The following is a 13,101-nucleotide window of genomic DNA, read 5'->3' on the forward strand; positions in this document are numbered from 1 at the left end:
TAGATAAAATACAGACACAGAAACCTAGCAAAAAGCTCACATTGTATTTATGTTCCAGTTACTTTGTTATTGACACTTCCTTCTTCAAAGACAGAGCAGAGCTACCCAACAAGATGTCAGCATCACTCTGCTCTTAGTAACTAAAGGTGTCCTGCATATTGCCATCGCAACAGCGCTGCGCAGAATCCAAAGGGGAAGGAAAAGCAATATAATCAGGAGAACCCTGCCTTACAAAGAGGCCGCGGCATCTGTGAGTGACACTCAGCAGAAGAAAGGATGAGTTAGAGCTCTGAAGAGAGTAAAATGATCAACACAGAAAAGAGGAGGGCGTGAGGTGGGAAGGCCCCTGAGCAGAGCCGGTCACAGGAAGTGGACAATTATTGGAAAGGCAACTTAGCTAAAGAAAAGAAAGTCTTAAGGCCAGATTTTGAGACCAAGGCACAGACTAAAAGCCCCTTAAAGACTGGACTATGGCAGAGGCTCAGCAATATTTTCAGGACTGGGTTATGGCTAAGTTTGTAAAGTACTTGCCAAATAGACCATCCAGGGTATCCTAATTACTGCTCTCTAGAGAAGTCCTTTCTCAAATATGTATGTCTGGATGGTGCCAGGGGAATGAGAGCTTAGTTTGACCTCTGGCCTCTGTATGTAGCGGTAGCCATACAAATACGAAAACAAACAATAATAGTAGTGTAAGCAGAAAGAAATCCAAGTGAGAGCAGCATTTAAAAGCTTCCTTTAATAGAATAAATTTAATTGAAGAAAGGAAATTAAAAGGAAGATATCAATTGAATAGCTATTTTTAAGAATGCTGGCTTTTGGTCTTTCATATATAATAATAAAATTAAAATGTCCACTAAATTAAGCCTTATTGAAGAATCATATCTGACACGGAAGCTTAATAACATGGACCATAGAAAAGGACAACGATGATAGACCTTGCTTGGGAAGATCAAGAGATCCACGAAAGGTACAAGGGAGCAGCAGATTTAGGGAGAGATTCCCATGAATAGGAAACTGAATTGAAGTGAACAGCCGCACCAAGAGAAGTGACAGCAAGCCAAGCAAGTTGGTGCTGTTGCCAACACTCATTCCTGTCTGGTTCATTACATCTGTGGGAGACAGACAGATTGTACGAACACAGAACTCAGTCCCGAATGATATCACCTGCCAGATTCACCTTCAGACCTCCTTTGGAGACTTCTTCTAAGTATTAATTAACTCAATTGAAATTTTACACTCAGTGAAAGCAATGTGTTTAATTGAATCTGCCAAGTCATTATCTAAGTTTGTAAAATAAGAAAATTATGAGAGCAATTTTACTGTTCAAAAATACTAATATATCAGAGAGCAATATGAAGCCCGGTGTCACAACTGCAGAAGCTCAAACAGGGCTAATGTTATCCATCGGCATTTTTGTTTCTCATTAGACATTGCAGGAAGGTAAAAGGAACCACACTTCTCAAAAGTGTGTTTTAATGTTTCCTCCAACCACAATCTCTCCGGATAAATTTCATGCAGAGGTAAAATCTGGAACTGATATTACAGGAATCCTCATGTTCAGTTATGGTCAATATTCCTCTCTTTCTGGAGGACTAAATCCTATTATGTGTCATAATGTGTCAGAGGTAGCAGGCTTTGGAAGATCCAGCACCCTTGCCAGCCAGGATCCATAGGGGCTTCCAGCTTTAGCCCACCAAGTAAGTCTGATCCTTGACTAGAACGCAGAAAAGATTTTGGGGTGATCTGGAGTTAAAAAAAAAGTTAGTAAAAAAAAAGTTAGTGAGATTTTTACTTACAGAGACGCATCTAAGAAAAGGGCAGGGTCAACCCCTAAGGTCTGAGTGTGGGGCGCTAGAGAGAGGCACTTAGAGTTTGTAGAGTGGCTTTAGGTGGTGGAGAGATAGATCAGCTATTAAAGCCTTGGCCCGTAACCAAAACTACAATGGCGATACTCTGTGAATGATACCATACTTTCTAGGTTACCTTCCTTAAGGGATGAAATTTGCAACAAAGCTAAAAGAGCAAGCGGAGCAGAAAATTTAAGAAAATTAAAAGTTAAAAATACATGAGATATTTTAATATGTATTTGTCTTACAAAATTTTCTTTTGTAAGTGAAATTGTAAGGTGATTTTGAAGAGGGTGTTTTATTAAGAACTAGGGATGAGCATATGATAAAATTCAAGGTCACAAACTTTCTGGCTCTACATAAGCACAGGGAATGTGTTTTGGTATTCTTATTTAAGATGGCATCCAGAAAATGCATTTTCTGTGTAGGCAATCGTGGTTTTATCAATTGTGCAATAGCTAAGGATTTTCCTGCAAAGAAACTAGCTTTAGACTTCTGTTGCGGGAGCTCCTTCCTCTCCTTTAGCCAGTAGCGGCTGAGATACCAGCCCATTGTGGTGTGGTCTCTCTCCCTTTAAAAAAAAGTGGCCACTTCACTCCGCTAGCTTTCTGGCTTCTTTCCAGCTCCCTTCCTGATTGCACAGAGGGCTGTTGTCTGGGACGGTGATCTGTAAGTTTTCTCCCTTAAATAAATAACCATTCTATTAATCATAATTCCATACTTGTGTGGGATTGTTCGTGACTTATGCCTTCAGACTTCAGAACACTGTGAGGTGGGGACTCACAGGCTCGCAAGGCTGACGAAAGACCCGTGGTCTTGGTCTGAGTAAAGAATTGGTAGATGTTGCCTCATTTCTATCCACACAACAGCTACGGCTCTGTGGCTCCTGCAGCAAGTCAGGTGCCCTGTGCCAAGAGCTATCTTGTTTAGCTGGGGCCTTATCTTGCAAGTTTTACATGACTAGACTTTATATATCTCCACCCCATGGGCCTGAGGTGCCCTTTTAGAGAAGGAGAGGGTGGGATTTGACCACATTTGGGCTCTGGGCAAGGATGTAAATGGAAGCTGAGTAGTAGGGATGAGATGGGTTGTGGTGGGACTAAGAGATAGAGAGCTGGAAAGAAACACAAGAGTTGGTTGGGAAGGAAGAACCAAGTAGGACATATTGTTCAGACAGAGGGGCAGTTAGGTTAGGCTGCTGGACAGTCACAGAAGAAAGTTTAGTCTCCTGGGAAGTAAAGTGATAGTGGTACTTAGTTTTCAAAGGAGATGTCCATCAACTTGGACAGAGGCTTCCATTTTAAAAATTCAGTGATGAGTTAGTGAGCTTTAAAGCTGAATTCGTAATCTCAGTCATAAGACGCTGGTGACACTTGTCCAAAGCACAAGAACCAGCGCAAGTGCTGGGGTCCCATTAAGGGTGTTTGGTCAGGAAGGCTTTCTCAAAGTAATGTAGTTTTCTAGCATGTGTACCAGTGGCCAAGGCCATAAAAAACATCTAGGTGGGCCAGGCAGTGGTGGTGCATCCTTTAATCCCAGCACTGGGGAGGCAGAGGCAGGCAGATCTCTATGAGTTTAGAGACCAGCCTGGTGTACACAGTGAGTTCCTAGACATGTTCTAAAGCTACAAAGAGAAACCCTGTCTTGAAAAAAAAAAAAAAAAAAAAACATCTGGGGGTCGGGGTGTGTCTGGAAGACAAGGAAGATGAGAATAGACATTAGAGACTAGATTTTAGGGAATGGGGAGAGAAACCAGAGGCTCTTCCTTGACCTCTAAAATTGATAGCACGGGACAGGGGGAGGAGGAAGACAACAGGGAGTTTTCTAGAAATTAAAACAGTGGGGTAATTTTTCAAAGAAAAAACTCTGAGCTAGGTTGGGAACAGTGTTGAACAGATGTTAACCATTGATTAATATAAGAGGACTGATCAGGGTACCCTGGAGTTCCCTATATCTTAAGTCAGACCCCTGGAGCAACAGCTGAATCTAGGGAAGCTGTAGATGGTCATTCTACTCAATAGGAGGGTCCATAAGCTTTACATGGTCTTCAGTAAGGGAAACACAAGCGTTTTCTTCAACCCCCTAAAAAAGAGTCTTCGACACACATCAGAAACAATATAGCTTGGGTTGGCCCCGTGCTACAACATTTAGACATCCCTGCAAATAGAAGTTATAGGACCAGCTCAGAAGCAATGGCAATGAAAAGAAAATGAACCCATGTAAAACGTTTCACAGATTACGTGTTGGGGGTGTGTGCAGGGTTTTGAGTCAGTTAAGGTGACTCCAGGAGTATGACTGGAAATTTCCCTTCTTGGGGGAAAGGGTGTAATTGGGAAAACCACAGATAACAGAGAGAACACACAGAACAAACAACAACAGCCACAGCGAGGGCAGAGCGTGTAAAGAGTGCTTCAGGCCACAGAGAGAAAGCAAGGCTGTGGTACAGTAGACGAGAGTGCAGAGTGCTCTGCGCAGCCCAGCTGAGGGGCTGATAGAGAAGGAGGTAATGAGACAGACCTAGTGAAGCCAGGCTAAGTCATGCTGAGAGCAGGGAAGCAATCCAAATCTCTGTCTCAAAGAACTAACAAGAAGGAGGGCACAGAACAAGACAGAAACACCAATAACAAACTAGCAAAGTAACTCTCTGGGCAGAGCTTGCTCAGTGTGCACTCAGTCACTCACACGGCTGGGAGCCACTCATCCACAGTAAAACCAGATCTCTCATGAGAGGCCAAGTGGGAACCTAGGGTCTCTGCTATTGCTATCCCAACTTACTGCAGAGGGCGAGGAATGGCTACTTGTTATGACTTGTTGTAGTTTGAATGTAATTGTGCCCCATAAACTCATGAAGAGTGGCACCATGAGGAGGTGGGGTTTTATTGGAGTAGTTATGGCCTTGTTGCAGGAAGAAGGAAGTATGTCACTGTGGGGTTGGATTTTGAGGTCTCATATATGCTCAAGTCATGCCCAGTTCACTTCTGTTGCCAGGGCAAGATGTAGAACTCCCAGCTACCTCTCTAGAACCATGTACACCACCATGTCCCATCACCGGGATAATGGGATGAACCTGTGAATTGTAAGCTACCCAATTAAATGTTTTCCTTTGTAAGAGTTACTATGGCCATAGTGTTTCTTCACAGCTATAAAAATGCTAAATAAGACATGACTCCCCCCCAAAAAAACCCTAACAAGGCTCATCAGAAGGTCTGAGCTCCTCAATTCTAAAGATGTTCCCCAAGAGGTCTGTTTCTTTTATCCAGATGAAGGCTCCTCAATGGGTCTACCCTTCTCAATGCTAAGGAAGCGGGCCAAGAAGTCTGACCTTCCTTTCCAAAGAATGATCCTCAGAGTCTTATCCTTCTACCTAAGAAGACCCCCCAAAGATTTTTCCCCAAAAAGCAAGCTCCTCTTAGAGACCCACCATTTAGTGCCTCAGATGACTCCTCAAGAGGCCCAATCTGCCTTTCTAATCAGACATAAATTCAGAGTAGATACCTCTTAGGAATCTCAGAAAGGTTTAGCCCTATTGGTGTCTTGGAACAAAATAGTTATTTAGGGCAGAAAGAGGAGCAGGACTCTGGCACTTCTGCAAAGGGTTACCTTTTTTGCAACCTCTCCCTGGCCTAGAAAAGTCAGCGTGAACCTGGGTTCCAGGCAGCATGGGTGATTCTGATGGAACCTCCAAGGAGTTCATCCATGTGAGAAAGTTACAGATCTCCACATTGTGTTTATAAAACGTTTTCTAGCCAGATGACTAAGAAAAGTCCATGCCCGGGAAGGGCTCTTGTTGCCAAGACAAAAGAAGATAGGGTTTTTAAAGTAAAAAGCTCAATTACATCACACCTGGTGGGGACTAGGGGGTCTTTACAATGTAATCTTTGACCTTGTAAAACATTACCAAAACCAGTCTAGAGGAACCAAACTGCTTTTACCAGTCAGGATCACTTCTCAGTGGAGAGGAGGGGCCCTTTGGTATTGTAAAGCTCCTCATCAAAAGGAGACAGAGGACATTTGTTTACAGGTGTGGCTCCCATGGAGAGGAAGTGCAGGTTCATGTAAACCTGACATTTCTTAAGCTATTTCAGTACCATGTCAACTTTATAATGCCTATTATGTTTATTTATAATGACAAAATATCTTATTTTGGCTCATTTTATGCAAACCCACCAAATACTATGGAGGTGTATTTATTACAACAGCTGAATACATATCTATCTTTAATTTGTGTATATTCAGAAAAAAGAACATAACTGTTTAATTAGAGAATTAAATTCTAATATTTATATGTATATCATTGGTGTTTTGGGATGCTTATATTTCAAGAACAACAAAATGAATTTACATAGTGTATATTAAATGATAATACCTTAGTATAAGTTTACAAACTGATTCCAAATCTCCGAATCTCATCCCCACTTCCTATAAAGATAAATAAAATTATAAACTAACAGAAAAGTCAAATCTCTCTTTTTCTCTCTCACTACATATAATATATATGGAAAAAGCTGATTTAATACCAAATTATAGCAAATAAATATAATATTTATAAATCCATACAGGTATAATCACTTCCCTATTTTTTAAAAATGCTAATACATATTTAGCATTGATAATACACATACAAATTCAACTCAGAGAAGCAATACAAAGATATAAATACCAATATACTGAAAAATGAAAAGTTCCAATCACTTAAATAGGGTAGAAACAAATAAGCACATACTTTCAAACAAATATTCACAGATAGCATTTCAGAGTCATCATGTTGAGACCTGATCTCTGTACTTGCTATGAAAATAGGCATAATAAGCTGCAGAAAACAAATCAAGTCCCACACTGCTCCGAATGCAGAATGAAATGTCTCTTTCTGATTGCAAGGAGAGCTTCTCCCTACTCAATACAAAAGTAAAACTCAGTCAACAAAATTAAAAAGAGCCTTTCTGAGATAGTAGCTTTCAAGCTCACCAGTCAACTAATGTCCAGTGAGGACAGGGAATTATTCATCCCTTGAGAAAGCATGGACAAAGGAAATAGGTGCGGGAGTTTCCCCATTTCTTAAAGACCATGGCTGGGCTGCCTTCTCTATTTGGAAGGCCCATGCCTTCGACATGAGGAATTTGTTTAGAAATCTCTACACAGAAAGAAAAGACACGCTCTGAAACTAGGACAACTCACATTTTATCAGGATGTGTTGCAGGAAACAGAGCTGACATCCTACACAATTCTCTCTGCCCAAGTGTCAACAGCGTTCTGTTAAAATCTCCGTGAATTCATATGTGCAATCACCCTGTTGTGTCTGGAGAACAGAACACCAGATCCTTACTGTTATCTACCTCTGGCTCTTACAGTCTTTCTGCCTTCTCCAAATACCTCGGGGAATAGATTGGTCCCTGCAATAACATCAAACTGCTCAATTGGAGTGGTTTTCTTAGGCGTTTACTTGACGTACTTTCCTCGCCGTGACTTGTCATGGCTCTCTCTGGAAACTGACTTGACCTCTGTTTTATGTTGCTGCCCTCTTGCCCTACAATCTTCCTCTTAACTGACTGCTACCAAAATCTCAATTTTTTTTTGGAGCAAACAGGCTTTATCTGCTATTCTCTTCATGTGGTACCTCTCACCATGCTGCCAAAGGACAGACTTAAATTTAGAGCCACAAGCTATGGGGTCTATAATGAAAGTAAAATCCCTTTATATGGCAAAGACATTCGATGAGAAATAATAGCCTCTGTCCTTCAGGACTTTCCTCTCTGAGCCTAAAACCTAAAATTATCAGCAAAGAACGAAATTATACAGTATCATACCAATTCTTCAGTAATGACCTCACTTGTAGCTCATATCTCTCTTCCTTTCCTTTGCTTTTTAAAAATTTTATTTTATTTTTTTTAACTTGTGTGTGTATATGTGCACATCTCTGTATGTGAACCACACCCATGTGCACAATGGCTGCTGAAGCCAGCAAAGGGTTGGATCTCTTGGAACTCAAATCCATGTGAGTCCAAAGAAAGGAACCACATTCTGAGGTGGGCATAGACAGTGCTCTTATCTGCTATACCATCTCTCAGCCCACTTTTCTTATTTTGAAAGGCTCTGTAATGCCAGCTCTGAGCTTTAACCCTTCTTGTATTATTTTGTCTGGGATATACATGCCTGACCCACTTCCTTAAGGTGCCCCCCTTCTTTAAAAACCTACTTGCCCAGCGAAGCCTCCTAGCAATAGTGGAGAGAGTGCCTGAAATGGCCATTTACTGTAATCTGATTGGTGACTACCCTAATTGCTGTCCCAGATCACTTACTTAGTACCTGATAGAAGCAGATGCAGAGATCCACAGCCAAGCACTGGTCTGATCTCAGGGAATTCTGCTGAAGAGGGAAAGGAAGGATTGTACAAGTCAAGGGAGTCATGGTTAGGGAGGAACCCACAGAAACAGGTGACTTGGATTAGTGAGAACACATGGACTCAGAACCAACAGTTATGGAGTCTGTATGGGACTAAACTGGACCTTCTCTATGTGTATGACAGTTGTGTAGGTTGGTCTCTGTGTTAAGACTCCTAACCATGAGAGCTGGGCCTGTCCCTGTGGATTTATGGGACTCTATTCCCCATGCTGGACTATATGGTTCAGCCTTTATATAGGGGGAAGAGCTTGGTCCTAACTCAACTTGATATGCCATGGTTAGTTCAAGCCCATGGGTGGCCTGCTCCTTTCTAAATGGAGAGAGAGAAATGGATGTGGATGGGACGCAGGTAGATGGAAGTTGAGTGGAGGGGGAACTGGAGGAGAGGAGGAAGTAGAAACTGTCAGTATGTCAAATACATTTAAAAAATGTTAATTAAATAATAAACCCTACTTGCCAATAAGTATTTCTTCCTATCTCATGGAATTAGCAATTAGCAAAATTAGCAATATTTCTTTGCAATTTCCAGCAGATAACTATGTAAGTTTGTTGAGACTGTATTTTCCTAGTTTTATTGGCATTTAAGAGTCTACATAATTGAAATTTTGGCTTATTACATCAACCTACCATTTATCGTATACATAATCTAAGTTAATGACAAGTAACTACTGTCTGGTTGCTATACTGCATTCAGAACAGAGCTTCACTAGACACTCAGTACACATGCATAAGAAGATTGAGTGCTTGGATTTCTTTATTCTCTATACTTAACCTTTAGTGGAGAAGAACCTGGGTCTAGACAGATTAAAGGCCTAGGGTAGAATCTATTTTATTCTGCTAAAGAAACATAACAATAAAATTAACTGATATATTTATAGATAAAAAAAATTGTCCACCCCTAATCACGGAAGTTTCTCCTGCAGTAGCTAGAAATGAATGCAAAGACCCACAACTGAGCAGTGTATAGAGGGTGAAGGATTTTGGACCAGGCTGTCCTAAGTTGTATAACTTTCTGAAATCCTCACCTCAAGCCTCAACAATCTGCACAGTAGAAAGATCACAAGAGCCAGACATGGCTTATGGTTCTCAGGAAAGGGTAGTGTTCAGGAGCCATAGGGCTAATGTACATAGGAACTCACAAAGACTGTGAAAGCAACCACAGGCCCTGTACAGGCTCAGACCAGACACAATCCCAGCACAGAGAAAAGACTGAAAACAAAGTCTTGAGGACTAATCAAGAAATATGTTATGAGCAATGCTGGCTAGGAAAAGGAAGAACAGTTTTCTCCAATGGAGCGCCACAGGATACAGCAAACAAATTCCAGAGTAAGTCCCAAGTCCAGTTAAAATTGATCTTTTTCTTTGAAAAAGAAAACAATCATTCTTTTTTCATTTTACATACCAACCCCAGTTCCCACTCCCATGCCAGCCATGTTCAACCTGGACTCTTCCCTCTGCTTGCCTTCTCTCTTACATCTACAATAAAGATTTTCTCTACATTGTAGGAGTAATCATGTCCTCCTCCTTTTATTTCATTTGGTCCTTTAGTATTGCTTCCAAATATCCTCTTAAATTGTAAAAATTACGGAGCAATGTATTTATTATGGTAAGTACAGAGGAAAAACACACAGAAGAAACTAACAGCAGAAAGTGCTGGGAACAAAAGAGCTCTGGAGGTGGATGACCTGCACATGCTCAGGGAGATGGAAGGGAGAGCGAGCAGTGAGACGTAAGACAGACAACTTCTAATGAGTTTCCAATAATACTGACAACAACTGAAATAAGCCAGGTTGATAATATAGCCCAAGGTAATAATTAACTAATAATCTGATTCTTACCAGCTCTGATACCCCGGTGATATTGGAATGCCTCCTGTGGGTCTTCTCCTTAGCTCTGGAGTATATAGCTTTGTCATCTTTTGCTAAAAGGAAATCATGTTTCTTTTTTGTCTGACAAGAATCTCACTATAAACAGCTCATGCTGGTTCTAAGCTTGTAGCAATATTCTTGTCTATACTTCCTGAAAGTCACCATACTAATCAAAAAGTAATTCTGGAACTCATTAGATAAAAAAAAAAACTTCTTGTTTGTTATTATATCTAATAGAGGGCAAGTAATTAACCAGGTTGGATACAGTTTCTACTAGATTTAAATTGCATATAGAGATAACAATAATACCTGACATGGGGCAGTGGACTAAGATGGCAGAAAATATACTCATGTCAGCTGAAAATATTAAAACCTTGATGGACAACATCAACATATTTGAAAGGTGGGGGTTCATGGGAGGGGAGGTAAGTCAGAACACCAGTTTCTAGGACAACTCAAGTTTACAGTTGTTCTCTTCTGGAGAGATTATCTCCTTACAAAACCGAGTAACCCTCCTCACCCATACTTTCAGAGAAGTGCCCACATGTTTTGTCTAGGAGAAGCAGATCATACAGCAGAGAATTCCGTTGTTGGGGGCTGCAGACCCGCTGGCCCCTTGACTTTCTTTGCCTGCCTCAGACCCTTTTATTGCTGAAGTGAATTGAGCAAAACAATTGTTTTCCTGTGTTTGCAGCTGCTCTGAGCACAAGACCCTCATGAGTTCCTGATGGCAGGGGAGTGAATTCTGGTGGGTTTTACAGCTGGAAATCCCAAGAGCTGGGGCAAGCCTATCAGTTAAAGATTTCTATATAAGCTTCCCTGGAGCACAAGAAAAAGTCATTCTTGTTTCAACGATGACCCGTGTCCCGGTGTCTCTGTCTCTCTGTGTATGTGAGTGTTTAAATCTCCAGCCTAGTTCCCAGCTTGTGTGCCACAGAGCGCAGACCAGGCACTGCGCTTCTCTTTCCATCCTCAGCTTGACAATCAGCTAGAAACTGAGAGAGCTGCAAACCTCATGGACACCATTTAAAGCAACGAAAAAGCTTGCTTTACACACGAAGTGGAGGCTGATCAATCCATGCAGACAACAAAGTAAATTCCATGACAACTTCTGTTACTGCAGAGAATCAGGTGAAGAGGCAGCTGGAAAGACTACTCCTCATAACAGAATGAAGTGCAAACATAAGCCTCAAAAGCCATCCTCGCAGAGGGGCTGAAATTCAATTTGGATGGACTATAGAACACTTTACCACCCAGGGTGCTGTTACAATACCAAAAGTAGCCAGCAATCAGTGGGACCTAGCAGCTGGGCATCATACCTACAGGCAAAGACAGCTTAACAGTGCATTTTTATAAAGGAATAACCAAAAAGAACCCTGCTAGCTAATCTCATTCTATCGTAACTATGAAAATGTCAAGGCCGCTCCTACCGAGTTCTGATGCTCTACCGAGTTCTGATGCTCTTTAAAATGGTCAACACAAAAACACAACTCTCACCTTAAAAATAGATAAGAAATAGCTTATTCCGAAGCCAAATAGAATGTCCTTGGCCCAGGAATACAGATTTAAGGTACTCCAAATTACAAGTTTTAACTTGGTAGCAATTTCACAAAGTTTTGAAAGTAACAGAATGAAAAAAGTCACAAACCAAGACATTTTCAAGTACAAATGTGGAAGTATGAGAGAATCAGGTGTGAGCCAAGCGGAGAGATCTCAGAGGGAGGCTTCACATGGTGTTATATAGCATCCTTAGCCTTTTTATTCATGGAAAACAAAAATATTGTTAAATGAGCACATTTTAAAAACATTTTTTTTGTCATTTAATCATAGGATTAAATGATGTTAGATCATTCACAGAGGTGTGCAAGGAAATTAGAGGGCTAAAAATAGCCCGAGATAAATTGTATCTAGTCTCTGGACTTGCAACATTCCAACCTCTACTAATCACTGACGTTCCCATCGGTCACCAAGCACTTACTGGCATAGCTTCATAGGAATCCCAAGTGGTCCTCTTTTTTAAATTGTTGCTGCTGTCTCATCCACAGCTGTCCAAATCAGAAACTGCCCCTTTCTGCCACTCTCAGCAGCCCATAGGCCACTAGGGCCACTGACTCTTTTGTAGCTATGACGGGAACTTAACTAAATATAACCAGAAAATAAAGTCCTTTTGGCACATAATTAAAACGCCTATGTACAGAATAAAAGAAATAATATTGAAAGATACAAGGGGAAAAGACCAAGTAGCATGTAAAGGCAGACCTATTAGAATTATGCCTTACTTCTCAATAAAGACTCTAAAAGCTGCAAAAGCCTGGATAAATTTTCTGTAGACTCTAAGGGACCAGAGGTGCCACCCTGGACTATAATACATAGCAATTGCATCCAATCACAGTAGGTGTAGAAAATAAGACATCCCGTGAAAAATACAAATTTAAGCAATATCTATCTGCAAATCTAACCCTACAGAATGTGCTGGAAAGAAAATGCAACCTAAAGAGGTTTATTACAACCAAGAAAACACAAGGAGTAAATATTTTCAAACTTTTAACCAAAGTTAAGCAAAATCTATCTAAATCCAGCCTTAAAGAAAAGGTTAAAAGGAAAACTCCAACTGGAAGAGGTTAATCACATCCAATAAAACACAAGGAACAAATAATTCCAGAATAGTAAATCAAAAGAGGAAACACACACACACCAACAAAATAACAAGAATCAAAAAACATTTATGATCAATATCACTCAATATCTGTGGTCTCAATTACCCAATAGAAAGAAGCAGAGTAACCAAATTGGTGAAAAAAAAAAGTAACCATTTTTTTTTTCTTGAAGCCAAGAAATGTATTTTAACATCAAGGATAGACATCATTTCTGACTAAAACAAAGGAAAAAGATATTGCAATCAATGAGCCTTAGGAAGAAGCTGGCAGAGCCATTTCAATATCTGACAAAACAGACTTCAAATCAAAACTGATGAGAAGTCATAA

This window comes from Alexandromys fortis, unplaced genomic scaffold (genome assembly GCF_014885135.2).
Source record: "Alexandromys fortis isolate MF-2015 unplaced genomic scaffold, M_Fortis_MF-2015_v1.1 scaffold_53, whole genome shotgun sequence".
In the NCBI taxonomy this organism is placed as follows: domain Eukaryota; kingdom Metazoa; phylum Chordata; class Mammalia; order Rodentia; family Cricetidae; genus Alexandromys; species Alexandromys fortis.